The sequence below is a fragment of the Lontra canadensis genome, unplaced genomic scaffold, assembly GCF_010015895.1.
Source record: "Lontra canadensis isolate GAN:19392208 unplaced genomic scaffold, GSC_riverotter_1.0 scaffold70, whole genome shotgun sequence".
NCBI classification, from domain to species: Eukaryota; Metazoa; Chordata; class Mammalia; order Carnivora; family Mustelidae; genus Lontra; species Lontra canadensis.
This window is the reverse complement of record NW_022631064.1, coordinates 7,824,244-7,835,952: the sequence shown is the minus strand read 5'-3', so window position 1 is coordinate 7,835,952 and position 11,709 is coordinate 7,824,244. Positions and strand designations below refer to the sequence as shown.

The window sequence follows — 11,709 nt, the reverse complement described above, 5'->3', positions numbered from 1 at the left end:
TCTCTGACTGGAATTTGTTATTCTCTATTATTCCTTTCTGATCATCTTCATCAAGCTTGCCATGGAAGTATGTTATTGTTTGATGAGGCATGGCGATTCTGGGAGGAAACTGAAATGTATTGAACAATGTATAGAATGTAAAGTAAAATTGTGTGTGTGTATCTAAAATCATGCTCCTCATTATTGAGTATCCCACTGACAAACACTGTAAGAACAATAAAGTTCTTAAGGTTCTGCAGTCATATTGATCTCTATGCTTCTACTATTAACTAAAATGCAGAAGATGTCATGACTCAGTATAGGTGTGGATATTTGGCATTGGTTATGGGTAAAAGAACATCACAAAAAAAAAAAAAACAGTACAAAAGGATTTACAATGAACAGTGAAGTTAAATGTTAAAATAATTTATACTTATGTATAAAATGCTATAATATATATGAGCTGTTAACTGAATGGAAAAAAGTTAAAGACTTCATTATTAAATAAAATATTGGAATACAAATTATTTTTTTTTAGTCTAGGCCTATAATTGAATATTATGTTGACTTAGAAATAGGGAAGTAGAGTGAAAGAAAGTAGGCTGAGTACATTACCTTGAAAATGACAACCTTACATTGTCTTTATTCACTAGAGATATGTAGATATGTTTGTATTTGAAAGCCATCTATAATTTTCAAAATGACAATAATGTCTACACTACCTACAGAAAACACAAGAAAACAAGAAATAGTTTCTGTAAATAAAGTAAAAAAAAAAAGGAAACATTAAAAATAGGGTAAAATGAGTAAGCAGCTTGCCAAACAACTGTTAAACATTAAACAATAAGTACACATGGGTTGATAATGTTAAACTTTACCTCAGCCCTGTATTCCTGGAAAATAACAGCAGTTAAGAAATCCTCCACCACTTTATATTCTAGAAAATAGTTTACAGCAAAGATCTTTTTCCAAATGACTTAGATGACTCTCATGTATAGCTTCTTGTTTATTTATGACAAGGCAAGCCACAAATGCTTCAAATTCCCATTCTCTGTCTCATAGATGATTAGCTGAACTATTTGTCCCCCTGAAACTAGCCAGAAACAAAGATAAATATTTCCTAGCTGACTGAGACTCCCTGATTATAAAACAATCCCAGCTGTAAAATCACCCCACATATAACTTTTCTACTTTTTGCTATCAAAGTCTGAAGCAAAAACCATCCTCTGAGACACATTCTAATCTTCAGACCTGGTGTTTTATTCTATTTGCAAGAATCTGATTGAAATTAATTTACTTAGCTTTTTTGTTTGTTTGTTTGTTTTTGACTCTTTGGTGCCACAATGTGCATGGGACTGGAAACCCCATCCACTTGTATACCCCTTTTTTCTCTACTCAGGTACGGAGGCCTTTGGAGCCCCTCATGATCCACATATTGGGCATCCCACAGTGAATTCAGCTCCTTACCCTTATATCCCAGATATTTGTCCATCACAACACAGAAAGGGTTTAATTTTAATTCCTTTTTTTTTTTCTTTTCAGTGCTCTTTTAGTGTAGTTTTGTTGCCAATTTTTGTTTAATATCTTACTAAGGAAAACCCCAACTGTCTTTTCAAACTCCTTCAAAATCCTTGTAAATTATATATCTCACCATCAACTGAATTCATTACCTCTTTTTAGCAGAATTTTATTCAAGATTGTGTCTTTCAACACCACTAGACTCCTCCTTTACTTTTAGCAAACTCTTGCCTTCACTTCCCTCAAAACTCCTCACACATAATATCCCCAGCCATTTTCCCACTAACTATTCCTCTTTATGCTAGTTTCTCTTATTTGTTTTCAGCTCTATTCCTCCTCATTACCCTTTTCTGTCTCCATTAAATCCCTCTGCTTTCCAATTTCCCATCCTAACTTGGCTTATGGTTTTTCCCTACTTGTGATGAATGATTAATGATCCGAGCACCCATCTGAACACCTTATGCCTTGGTCTCACTCAGATTTGCATGATATTGTTAAAGACTTCCCAGAACCCTGTAAGAACAGAAAAGAATTTAGTAATCAATTCAGACTGGTCCTCCAGACATATTTTCTCAAACTCCATTATTTATATCCATTTGTGCAGCTGCTAGTGGGCTCAGGAGATAGACCATCAGAGAAATTAGAACATGCCTAAAGCTTATATACAGCCAAAAACAACAGGGGAGAGTGAAAATTTATTGAACAAAGATGCAAGATTGCAGACAACAAAAAGATTAATCCAATTCAGTCATAGACATAGATTAGAATGTATTTAAAAGAACTACTGTGGGTTTGCTCTCCATAACCAAATCACTTTCACCATTGACATTAATTTTGTTAAGAACTTACAACAAAAATTGGAGGTACTATACAAAAAAGTAAATTGGTGGAACATTCCTATCTCTGAAGTGCATACACTAGCTTAACACCATGGGAACTCGTTACAGAAAAGATGAACAACACAATGCAAATTTTTGCCTTTATTTGCAACTTCAAAACCCTTCTAAACCAGGGAAATATCCTTACAAAATCCTTTTAGGAAGGGAAACACGTCTAGATGTTGTTTAAAAAAAAACAAAAAAAAAACAAAAAAAAAAAACTAGTGATGGGAGGGGCATCATAAGACATGGCCTTAAAATGCAAAAGGGATCAAGAGTCCAAAAATCCACCTCCCCAATGATCTTCCTTTGGGCGACCATCATCCTTGTTCTTACAACAAATTTGCAATAAGCAAGGGAGAAATAGTCATCTCCATAAATGGATGCCCCTCCATCTTAGTGGACACAAGGGCAACACATTTCTCTTATTCTCCCACAACCCTTCCTTAAAATAGACAAACCATATGTGTGGTAGGACTTGATAATCAATCTATCTTGTGTCTTGACTTTATCTAAACATCATTTTGTTTTGCTACGATATCTCACTATCCTCGATAGCTTTCTGCTTAACCTTACTATCCCAGTAAAACTTCTGGGAAAATATGTACTATCCAATTAGAATATCTGTATTCTTCACTCTTCTCAATGTTTCTAACTCCACACCTACACACCTTTGCCCTTTAATGTCTTTCACTGACCATAAGACAATTCTTGCTCATGACAATGCTCCCTCAACCTCATGGGAAACAATGGGGTCAGGGATATCCTTTGAAAATAAACCTGAGTTGCTAACCTATTGCAAGCTTTACCTAAGGAATTAGTAGTTATCCCCAAAGCTAAATGAAATTCTTTGGCCGATGAATGTACTAACATAAACATTTCCTATGAAAACCTTTCTACAATCATGTTATACATTCCTTTACTTAACCTTCCTTAGAGTCAGAACCTCTCCTTAAGTAATTTAAGACATAACCGCTGTTACCATCGAAGACTGAAAAAACATAACTAGAAATAAACTGGACAGTTTTTTGTTTTTTTTTTTCCATTGCTTCTCGGCCTTTTGGCTAAGATCAAGTGTAGTATCCATTCAGATTATCTTTGAGTCATTCAGATGGCCCCTGATCTTTCCTTAGACCCTCACCTAAAACACATTTCACAGTCTACAATAATATTACATATCATAATACAGAAATTCTTAAAGCTCTCTTTCATAAATATTGGTGGAATTTCGGCTGTCATTTTAAGATGGTAATCTCAATTGTCCCATCTGTCAGAAACATAACCATGCTAAAAATATAAAGGTGGGTTAAGGACAAGAGCCAGTTCTTATATAAATTTAGATTTAGAATTGAAGCTATAAGCTATTTGTGTCTGTCTCTGTGTTTATACATGTGTATGTATATATGTAATATATGTGTAATATTATCTTCCTTCCATTGATATTATCAAATTATAAAATCCCTCAGTAGAGATCTATTCTGATTAGTTTAAAAATAAAATAAGCACTTAATATTCAGTTCAATATTTTTTTAAGAAAAGATTTATTTATTTATTAGAGAGAGAGAGAGTGCACGTGCATGCTGGGGGTGGGTAGATAAGTGGACTCCCCACTGAGATCAGAACCAATGTAAGGTTTGATCTAAGGAAACTGACATCATGACCTGATCCAAAATCAAGAGTCAAACACTTAACCAATTAAGCCATCCAGACACCCAATAAACTGAATATTCTTAAAATTTTCAGAAATTGAGGAAATTTAATTATTTTTAATATATAAAGAAAGTATTCTAGTATAAACCAACAGAATATTTTAATAATTCAAGTTCACATAATTTTAGGTATGTCTTTGGCCAACAAAACTCATTTAATATTGTGTTAACACAAACAGCTATGTATTCTGAATTATCAATGTTAAATACAATACATGCATAGAATTTACTTCACTTGGGCATGTTCCCCAAACAAAAACAAATGTATTTCTACAGGTTTACTAATAAAATGAGCTAGGAGTACTCATACTAAATAATTAAGATGATGCAAATATAAATTTGTGTTTAATCAAATTGAATCAGTCATCTGACAAATTTTAATTCAACAGTAATTAAGTTTTATAGTATGTCACTTTGCAGATGTTTCCAAAATCTTTAGTAACTTGAAATCTTAAACTTAGGCTACATTAAGTTAATTAATGAGTAGTCTTTAGCTATCTAAATTGTTTTCAGTAAGATAAAATACTGAAGCATACTTTTAAGTTTATATACGTTTTCACCCTGTTTCTATGGTATAAAAAGTCTGTGTAACATTGAGTCTGAAGTAAGTGTATTGCTGTAAAAACTGTGAGTAGAGACAAGATGGCAGGGAAGTAAGAAGAGGTGCCATTTCAACCTGTACCCTAAAGTGACCTGAATACCTACCAAAGAACTCCAATCACCCATGAAATCAGCCTGAGATTAGAATTATACACGTCTGGATCTACAGGGGCAGAAGATGCCAGTGGGCAAGTAAACCAGAGTGGGAATGTCGAACTGATAATGGAAGATAAATAAAAGGAGGAGGGAGCCACCAGAAGTGACCCATTAGAAAGTAATACCCCAATAGGAGAGTGCCCTGTAACTGGGGACCAGCATTAACTTGGAGTCTGTTTGAAAGCACTCAAAAAGAGTAAAGGATCATGTGGGGAAATTGTGGGAATCCGGGCATTTAGGAACAGGGGCTTAAGTCCCTGGACCCAGAACAGCCACCCCTGCTGCAAGCCAGAGAGAGTGTGGCAGAGAAACCAGGTATTGGTCCCTGAGTCTCGAATGTGTTTGAGAGCACACAGGGTCTGGCTCCTGTGAAGGGCTAGGACCCTCACCAGCCAGCAGAACCACAGGCTTTTTGCAGTACCACGCACATGCCGTGCTACACTATCAGAGCCTGAGTCATGCCCCACACCCTCCCATGAGAGAAGTGTGCACAGGCGCCAGCCCGGTGCTCTTGGACCCAGAAAGACCAGGCAATCCCAGCCCAGGCCAGCGGGAAAATCTCAGTGTGTGATCACTACTTGGAACCTCTCTGTCTGGAGCTGCCCAGATAGCCTCTGCTGTCATGGTTTTGGGTACAAGCAGGAGTTCCTGTGTCCCCAGGGACTGCGACTCAGAACGTGCTCCGCCAGTGGCCGAGGGGGAACTTATGTGCTCTGCTGAACCCAGAGGGGAACAGACTGAGCCTTCTCTCTGAGAGGGAGGTCTGGGTGCAGTTTGCTTTCCTCTAAACCTCCAAAAACCATCAAAAGCTGTCAAGGTGAAAGAAAACAAATGAACAAACATAAAAACCTCAAGAGAACAAAAGCCTGAAAAACCGGTTTCCTCACAGCCCACCACCTTGAGGAGGGCGGGAGGACCCTAACTCAAGGAACACTACCTGAAAACCCACATGGCAGGCCCCTCCCCCAGAAAGCCAACCGGGGGGGGAAAAAAAAAAAAAGACGACAAGAGAACAACCACCACTACTTCATAGATACAACTATTATTTTTAATTCGTTCCCACTATCCTGGTTCATTTATATATAGATAGATAGATATTTTTTTAACCTATTTACCATCACAGTGAGATGTCCAGTACATCAAATTCCATAATAACCTTTTAACCTGAACTTTTTGATACATATACCAGTGTTTTTCTTTTGCTTTTCTATTTTTTAATTTTTTTTTTAATTTTAGCTTAGTTTAGTTTATTCTTTTTATATTTTTATTTTTTAATATTCATATAAAGTTAAACTTCACGGTAATCCCCTTTCCCCAATCAATGCTACCCCTATAGGTAAACCAATTTTTAATCCCCCTTTATCTTAGGAAAGTTGAGTCCTTTAACAAAGATATCAAGATACATCCAGAAAGAATCAAAATAACCTTCCTCGCCCACACTGAAAATTTATAACCACTCTCCCATCTTTTTCTTCCACCAGTGTTTCTGTGTATTTGTGTTTGTCCTGATAGTATATAAATCTTATACTTGGGGTTCTTTTTGATGAGGTTATTTTTTTTTTTTTTGCTTTTATATATATATATATATTTTTTTTCTCTTGTCATATACTTCTATCAGTCTTTTTGTTTGTTTTTGTTTGTATATTTCATAAATCTTACTTTGGGGCCGATTTGGGCTGAGCCTTCTCTTTCATCTTTCTTTTTTTTTTTTTTCCCTATCTCTCTCTCTCTCTCTTTTTTTTTTTCTCTCTTTCTTTTTTCTTTCATTTGAGTGGAGACTCTTGATTGCTCAGAAGTGTTCCAGGGTGCACCTTGACTACATCACAGTCGATACATCCAGTTACATCTGTTCAGCCATCTCACACCAAAATGACTAGGAGTAGGAATGCCCAACAGAAGAAAAATACAGAGGATGGGCCTTCTGCAACAGAGCTAATGGCTACTGACATAAACAATATGTCAGAAAGGGAATTCAGGTTAACAATTATCCAGGCAATAGCTAGGTTGGAGAAAGCCATGGATGACCAAGTGGAATTGATTAGGGCAGAACTGAAAGCCACCAGAGATGATGTTCACAATGTTAGGGTAGAACTGAAAGTCACCAAAGATAATGTTCACAATGCTCTCAATGAGTTCCAATCTAATCTAAAATTTCTCAAAGCTAGGGTAAATGAGACCAGAAGATAGAATTAGTGATCTGGAGGACAAACAGATAGAGAGAAAGGATCAGGAGGAAGCCTGGAACAAACAGCTTAGAAGCCATGAAAACAGAATCAGAGAAATAAATGATGCCATGAAACATTCCAATGTCAGAATTATTGGAATCCCTGATGGGGAGGAGAAAGAAAGGAGTCTAGAAGATATGGTGGAACAAGTTCTTCATGAAAATTTTCCCAGTCTTGTGAATGGAACCAGCTTTCTTGTACTAGAGGCAGAACAGTCTTCCCCCAAGATTATAGATTCTCAAAAGTCCTTGAGACACCTAATAGTAAGAATGAGGAATTATAATTGTAGACAGGCCCTATTGAAGGCAGCCAGGACAAAGAAGCTCCTTACTTACAGAGGAAAGCCCATCAGAATAACGTCAGACCTGTCCACAGAAACCTGGCAAGCCAGAAAGGGATGGCAAGATATATTCAGGGCACTAAATGAGAAGAACATGCCGCCAAGAATACTTTATCCAGCAAGACTGACATTCAAAATGGATGGAGAGATAAAGAGTTTCCAAGACCGGCAAGGCTTAAAAGAGTATGCAACCACCAAGCCGACACTGCAGAAAATATTAAGGGGGGTTCTAGAAAAGAGGAAAAATCCTAAGAATAGCATTGAACAGAAATATAGAGACAATCTACAGAAAGAAAAACCTCAAAGTTAACACGATGTCAATAAAAACGTATCTATCAATAATCACTCTCAATGTGAATGGCCTAAATGCGCCCATAAAATGACACAGGGTTCCAGATTGGATAAAACGACAGTCCCATCCATATGTTGTCTACAAGAGACCCATTTTGAACCTAAGGATACACCCAGACTGAAAGTGAAGGGATGGAGAAGCATCTTTCATGCCAATGGGCCTCAAAAGAGGCTGGGGTAGCAATTCTCATATCAGATAAATTAGATTTTAAACTAAAGACTGTAGTCAGAGATACAGAAGGACACTACATAATTCTTAAAGGGACTATCCACCAAGATGATCTAACAAATGTAAATACCTATGACCCCAATATGGGAGCAGCCAATAACATAAGAAAACTATTAATCAAGATAAAGAGTCATATTGATATGAATACATTAATAGTCAGAGATCTTAACACACCTCTCTCAGTAATAGACATCCAAGCAGAAAATCAATAAAGAAACAAGAGCATTGAATGACACATTGGGCCAGATGGACCTCATAGATATATACAGAACATTCCACCCTAAAATAACAGAATACTCATTCTTCTCAAATGCACATGGAACTTTCTCCAGAATAGACCACATACTGGGTCACAAATCAGGACTCAACTGATACCAAAAGACTGAGATTATTCCCTGCATATTCTCAGATCACAATGCTTTAAAACTGGAGCTCAATCCCAAGGAAAAGTTTGGAGGAACTCAAACACCTGGAAGCTAAAGACCGCCTTGCTTAAGAATGCTTGGATCAACCAGGAGATCAAAGAAGAACTGAAACAATTCATGGAAACCAATGAGAATGAAGACACTTCGGTCCAAAACCTATGGGATACAGCAAAGGTGGTCCTAAGGGGGAAATACATAGCCATCCAAGCCTCCCTCAAAAAAACTGAAAAATCCAGAATACACCAGCTGTCTCTACACCTTAAAGAACTGGAGAATCAACAACAAATTAAACCAACTCCACACATAAGAAGGGAAATAATCAAGAGTAGAACAGAGATCAATGAGGCAGAAACTAGAGATACAGTAGAATGTATCAATGAAACTAGAAGCTGGTTTTTTGAAAGAATCAGAGATCGATAAACCATTGGCCCTACTAATCCAAAAGAAAAGAGAGAAAGCCCAAATTAATAAAATTATGAATGAAAAGGGAGAGATCACAACTAACACCAAAGAAGTAGAAACAATCATCAGAAGTTATTATCAACAGTTATATGCCAATAAGCTAAGCAACCTAGATGAAATGGATGCATTCCTGGAAAACTATAAACTCCCAAAATTGAACCAGGAAGAAATTGATAACCTGAATAGACTGACATCTAATAACGAGATTGAAGCAATGATCAAAAACCTCCCAAAAAACAAGAGCCTAGGACCTGATGGATTCCCTGGGGAATTCTATCAAACTTTCAAAGAAGAAATAACACCTATTCTCCTGAAACTGTTTCAAAAAATTGAAGCAGAGGAAAAATTCCAGACTCTTTTTTATGAAGCCAGCATTACCCTGATCCCCAAGCCAGGCAAAGACCACACCAAAAAAGGAGAATTTCAGACCAATATCACTGATGAATACGGATGCTAAGATTCTCAACAAGATCCTAGCAAACAGGATCCCACTGCACATTAAAAAGATTATCCACCATGACCAGGTGGAATTCATCCCTGGGTTACAAGGATGGTTCAACATTCGCAAATCAAACAATGCGATAGAACAAATCAATAAAAGAGAGAAGAACCACATGGTCCTCTCAATTGATGCAGAAAAAACATATGACAAAATCCAGCATCTGTTCCTGATTAAAATGCTTCAAAGTATAGGGATAGAGGGAACATTCCTGAACTTCATAAAATCTATCTATGAAAGAACCACAGCAAACATCATCCTCAATGGGAAAAAGCTCACAGCCTTCCCATTGAGATCAGGAACATGACAAGGATGGCCACTCTCACCACTCTTGTTCAACACAGTATTAGAATTCCTAGCAACAGCAATCAGACAACAAAGAGAAAAAAAAGGTATCCAAATTGGTAATGAAGAAGTCAAACTCTCTCTCTTCACAGATGACATGATTCTTTATAATCATGTCATGGTCTTTGGAAAACCCAGAAGACTCCACTCCCAGACTACTAGAACTCATACAGCAATTCAGTAACGTGGCAGGATACAAAGTCAATGTACAGAAATCAGTGGCTTTCTTATACACTAAGAATGAAAATACAGAAAAGGAAATTAGAGAATTGATTCCATTTACTATAGCACCAAGAACCATAAGATACCTGGGAATAAACCTAACCAAAGAGGTTAAAGGATCTGTACTTGAGGAACTACAGAACACTCATGAAAGAAATTGAAGAAGACACAAAAAATTGGAAGACCATTCCATGCTCTTGGATCGGAAGAATAAACATTGTTAAAATGTCTATACTGCCTAGAGCAATCTATACTTTTAATGCCATTCTGATCAAAATTCCACCAGTATTGTTCAAAGAACTGGAGCAAATAATCCTAAAATTTGTATGGAATCAGGAGAGACCCCGAATTGCTAAGGAAATGTTGAAAAACAAAAATAAAACTGACAGCATCACGTCACCTGATTTCAAGCTTTACTACAAAGCTGTGATCACCAAGACAACATGGTACTGGAATAAAAACAGACACATAGACCAGTGGAACAGAGTAGAGAGCCTAGATATATACCCTCAACTCTATGGTCAAATAATCTTCTACAAAACAGGAAAAAGTATACAGTGGAAAAAAGACAGTCTCTTCAATAAATGGTGCTGGGAAAACTGGACAGCTATATGTAGAAGAATGAAACTCGACCATTCTCTTACTCTGTACACAAAGATCAACTCGAAATGGATAAAAACCTCAACATGAGACAGGAATCCATCAGAATCCTAGAGGAGAATATATGCAGTAACCTCATCGCAATCAGCCACAGCAACTTCTTTCAAGATATGTCTCCAAAGGCAAAGGAAACAAAAGCGAAAATGAACTTTTGGGACTTCACCAAGATCAAAAGCTTCTGCACAGCAAAGGAAACAGTCAACAAAACAAAGAGGCAACCCATGGAATGGGAGAAGATATTTGCAAATGACAGTATAGACAAAAGGTTGATATCCAGGATCTATAAAGAACTTCTCAAACTCAACACACACAAAACAGATAATCATATCAAAAAATGGGCAGAAGACATGAACAGACACTTATCCAATGAAGACATACAAATGGCTATCAGACACATGAAAAAATGTTCATCATCACTAGCCATCAGGGAGATTCAAATTAAAACCACATTGAGATACCACCTTACACCAGTTAGAATGGCCAAAATTAGCAAGACAGGAAACAACATGTGTTGGAGGGGATGTGGGGAAAGGGGAACCCTCTTACACTGTTGGTGGGAATGCAAGTTGGTGCAGCCACTTTGGAGAACAGTGTGGAGATTCCTCAAGAAATTAAAAATAGAGCTTCCCTATGACCCTGCAGTTGCACTACTGGGTATTTACCCCAAAGGTACAGATGTAGTGAAAAGAAGGGCCATCTGTACCCCCAATGTTTATAGCAGCAATGTTCATGGTCGCCAAACTGTGGAAAGAACCAAGATGCCCTTCAATGGATGAATGAATAAGGAAGATGTGGTCCATATACACTATGGAGTATTATGCCTCCATCAGAAAGGATGAATACTCATGTAGCAACATGGGCAGGACTGGAGGAGATTATGCTGAGTGAAATAAGTCAAGCAGAGAGAGTCAATTTTCATATGGTTTCACTTATTTTTGGAGCATAACAAATAACATGGAGGACATAGGGAGATGGAGAGGAAAAGGGATTTGAGGGAAATTGGAAGGGGAGATGAACCATGAGAGACTATGGACTCTGAAAAACAATCTGAGGTTTTTAAAGGGGTGGGGGGTGGGAGGTTGAGGGAGCCAGGTGGTGGGTATTAAGGAGG

The 11,709-nt window shown here is 37.3% G+C and overlaps 1 pseudogene; it reads left to right on the top strand.

Moving 5' to 3' along the window:
- The first annotated feature begins 3,419 nt into the window (after positions 1–3,419).
- Positions 3,420–3,503, top strand: LOC116881054 (annotated as a pseudogene).
- Positions 3,504–11,709: the final 8,206 nt, after the last annotated feature.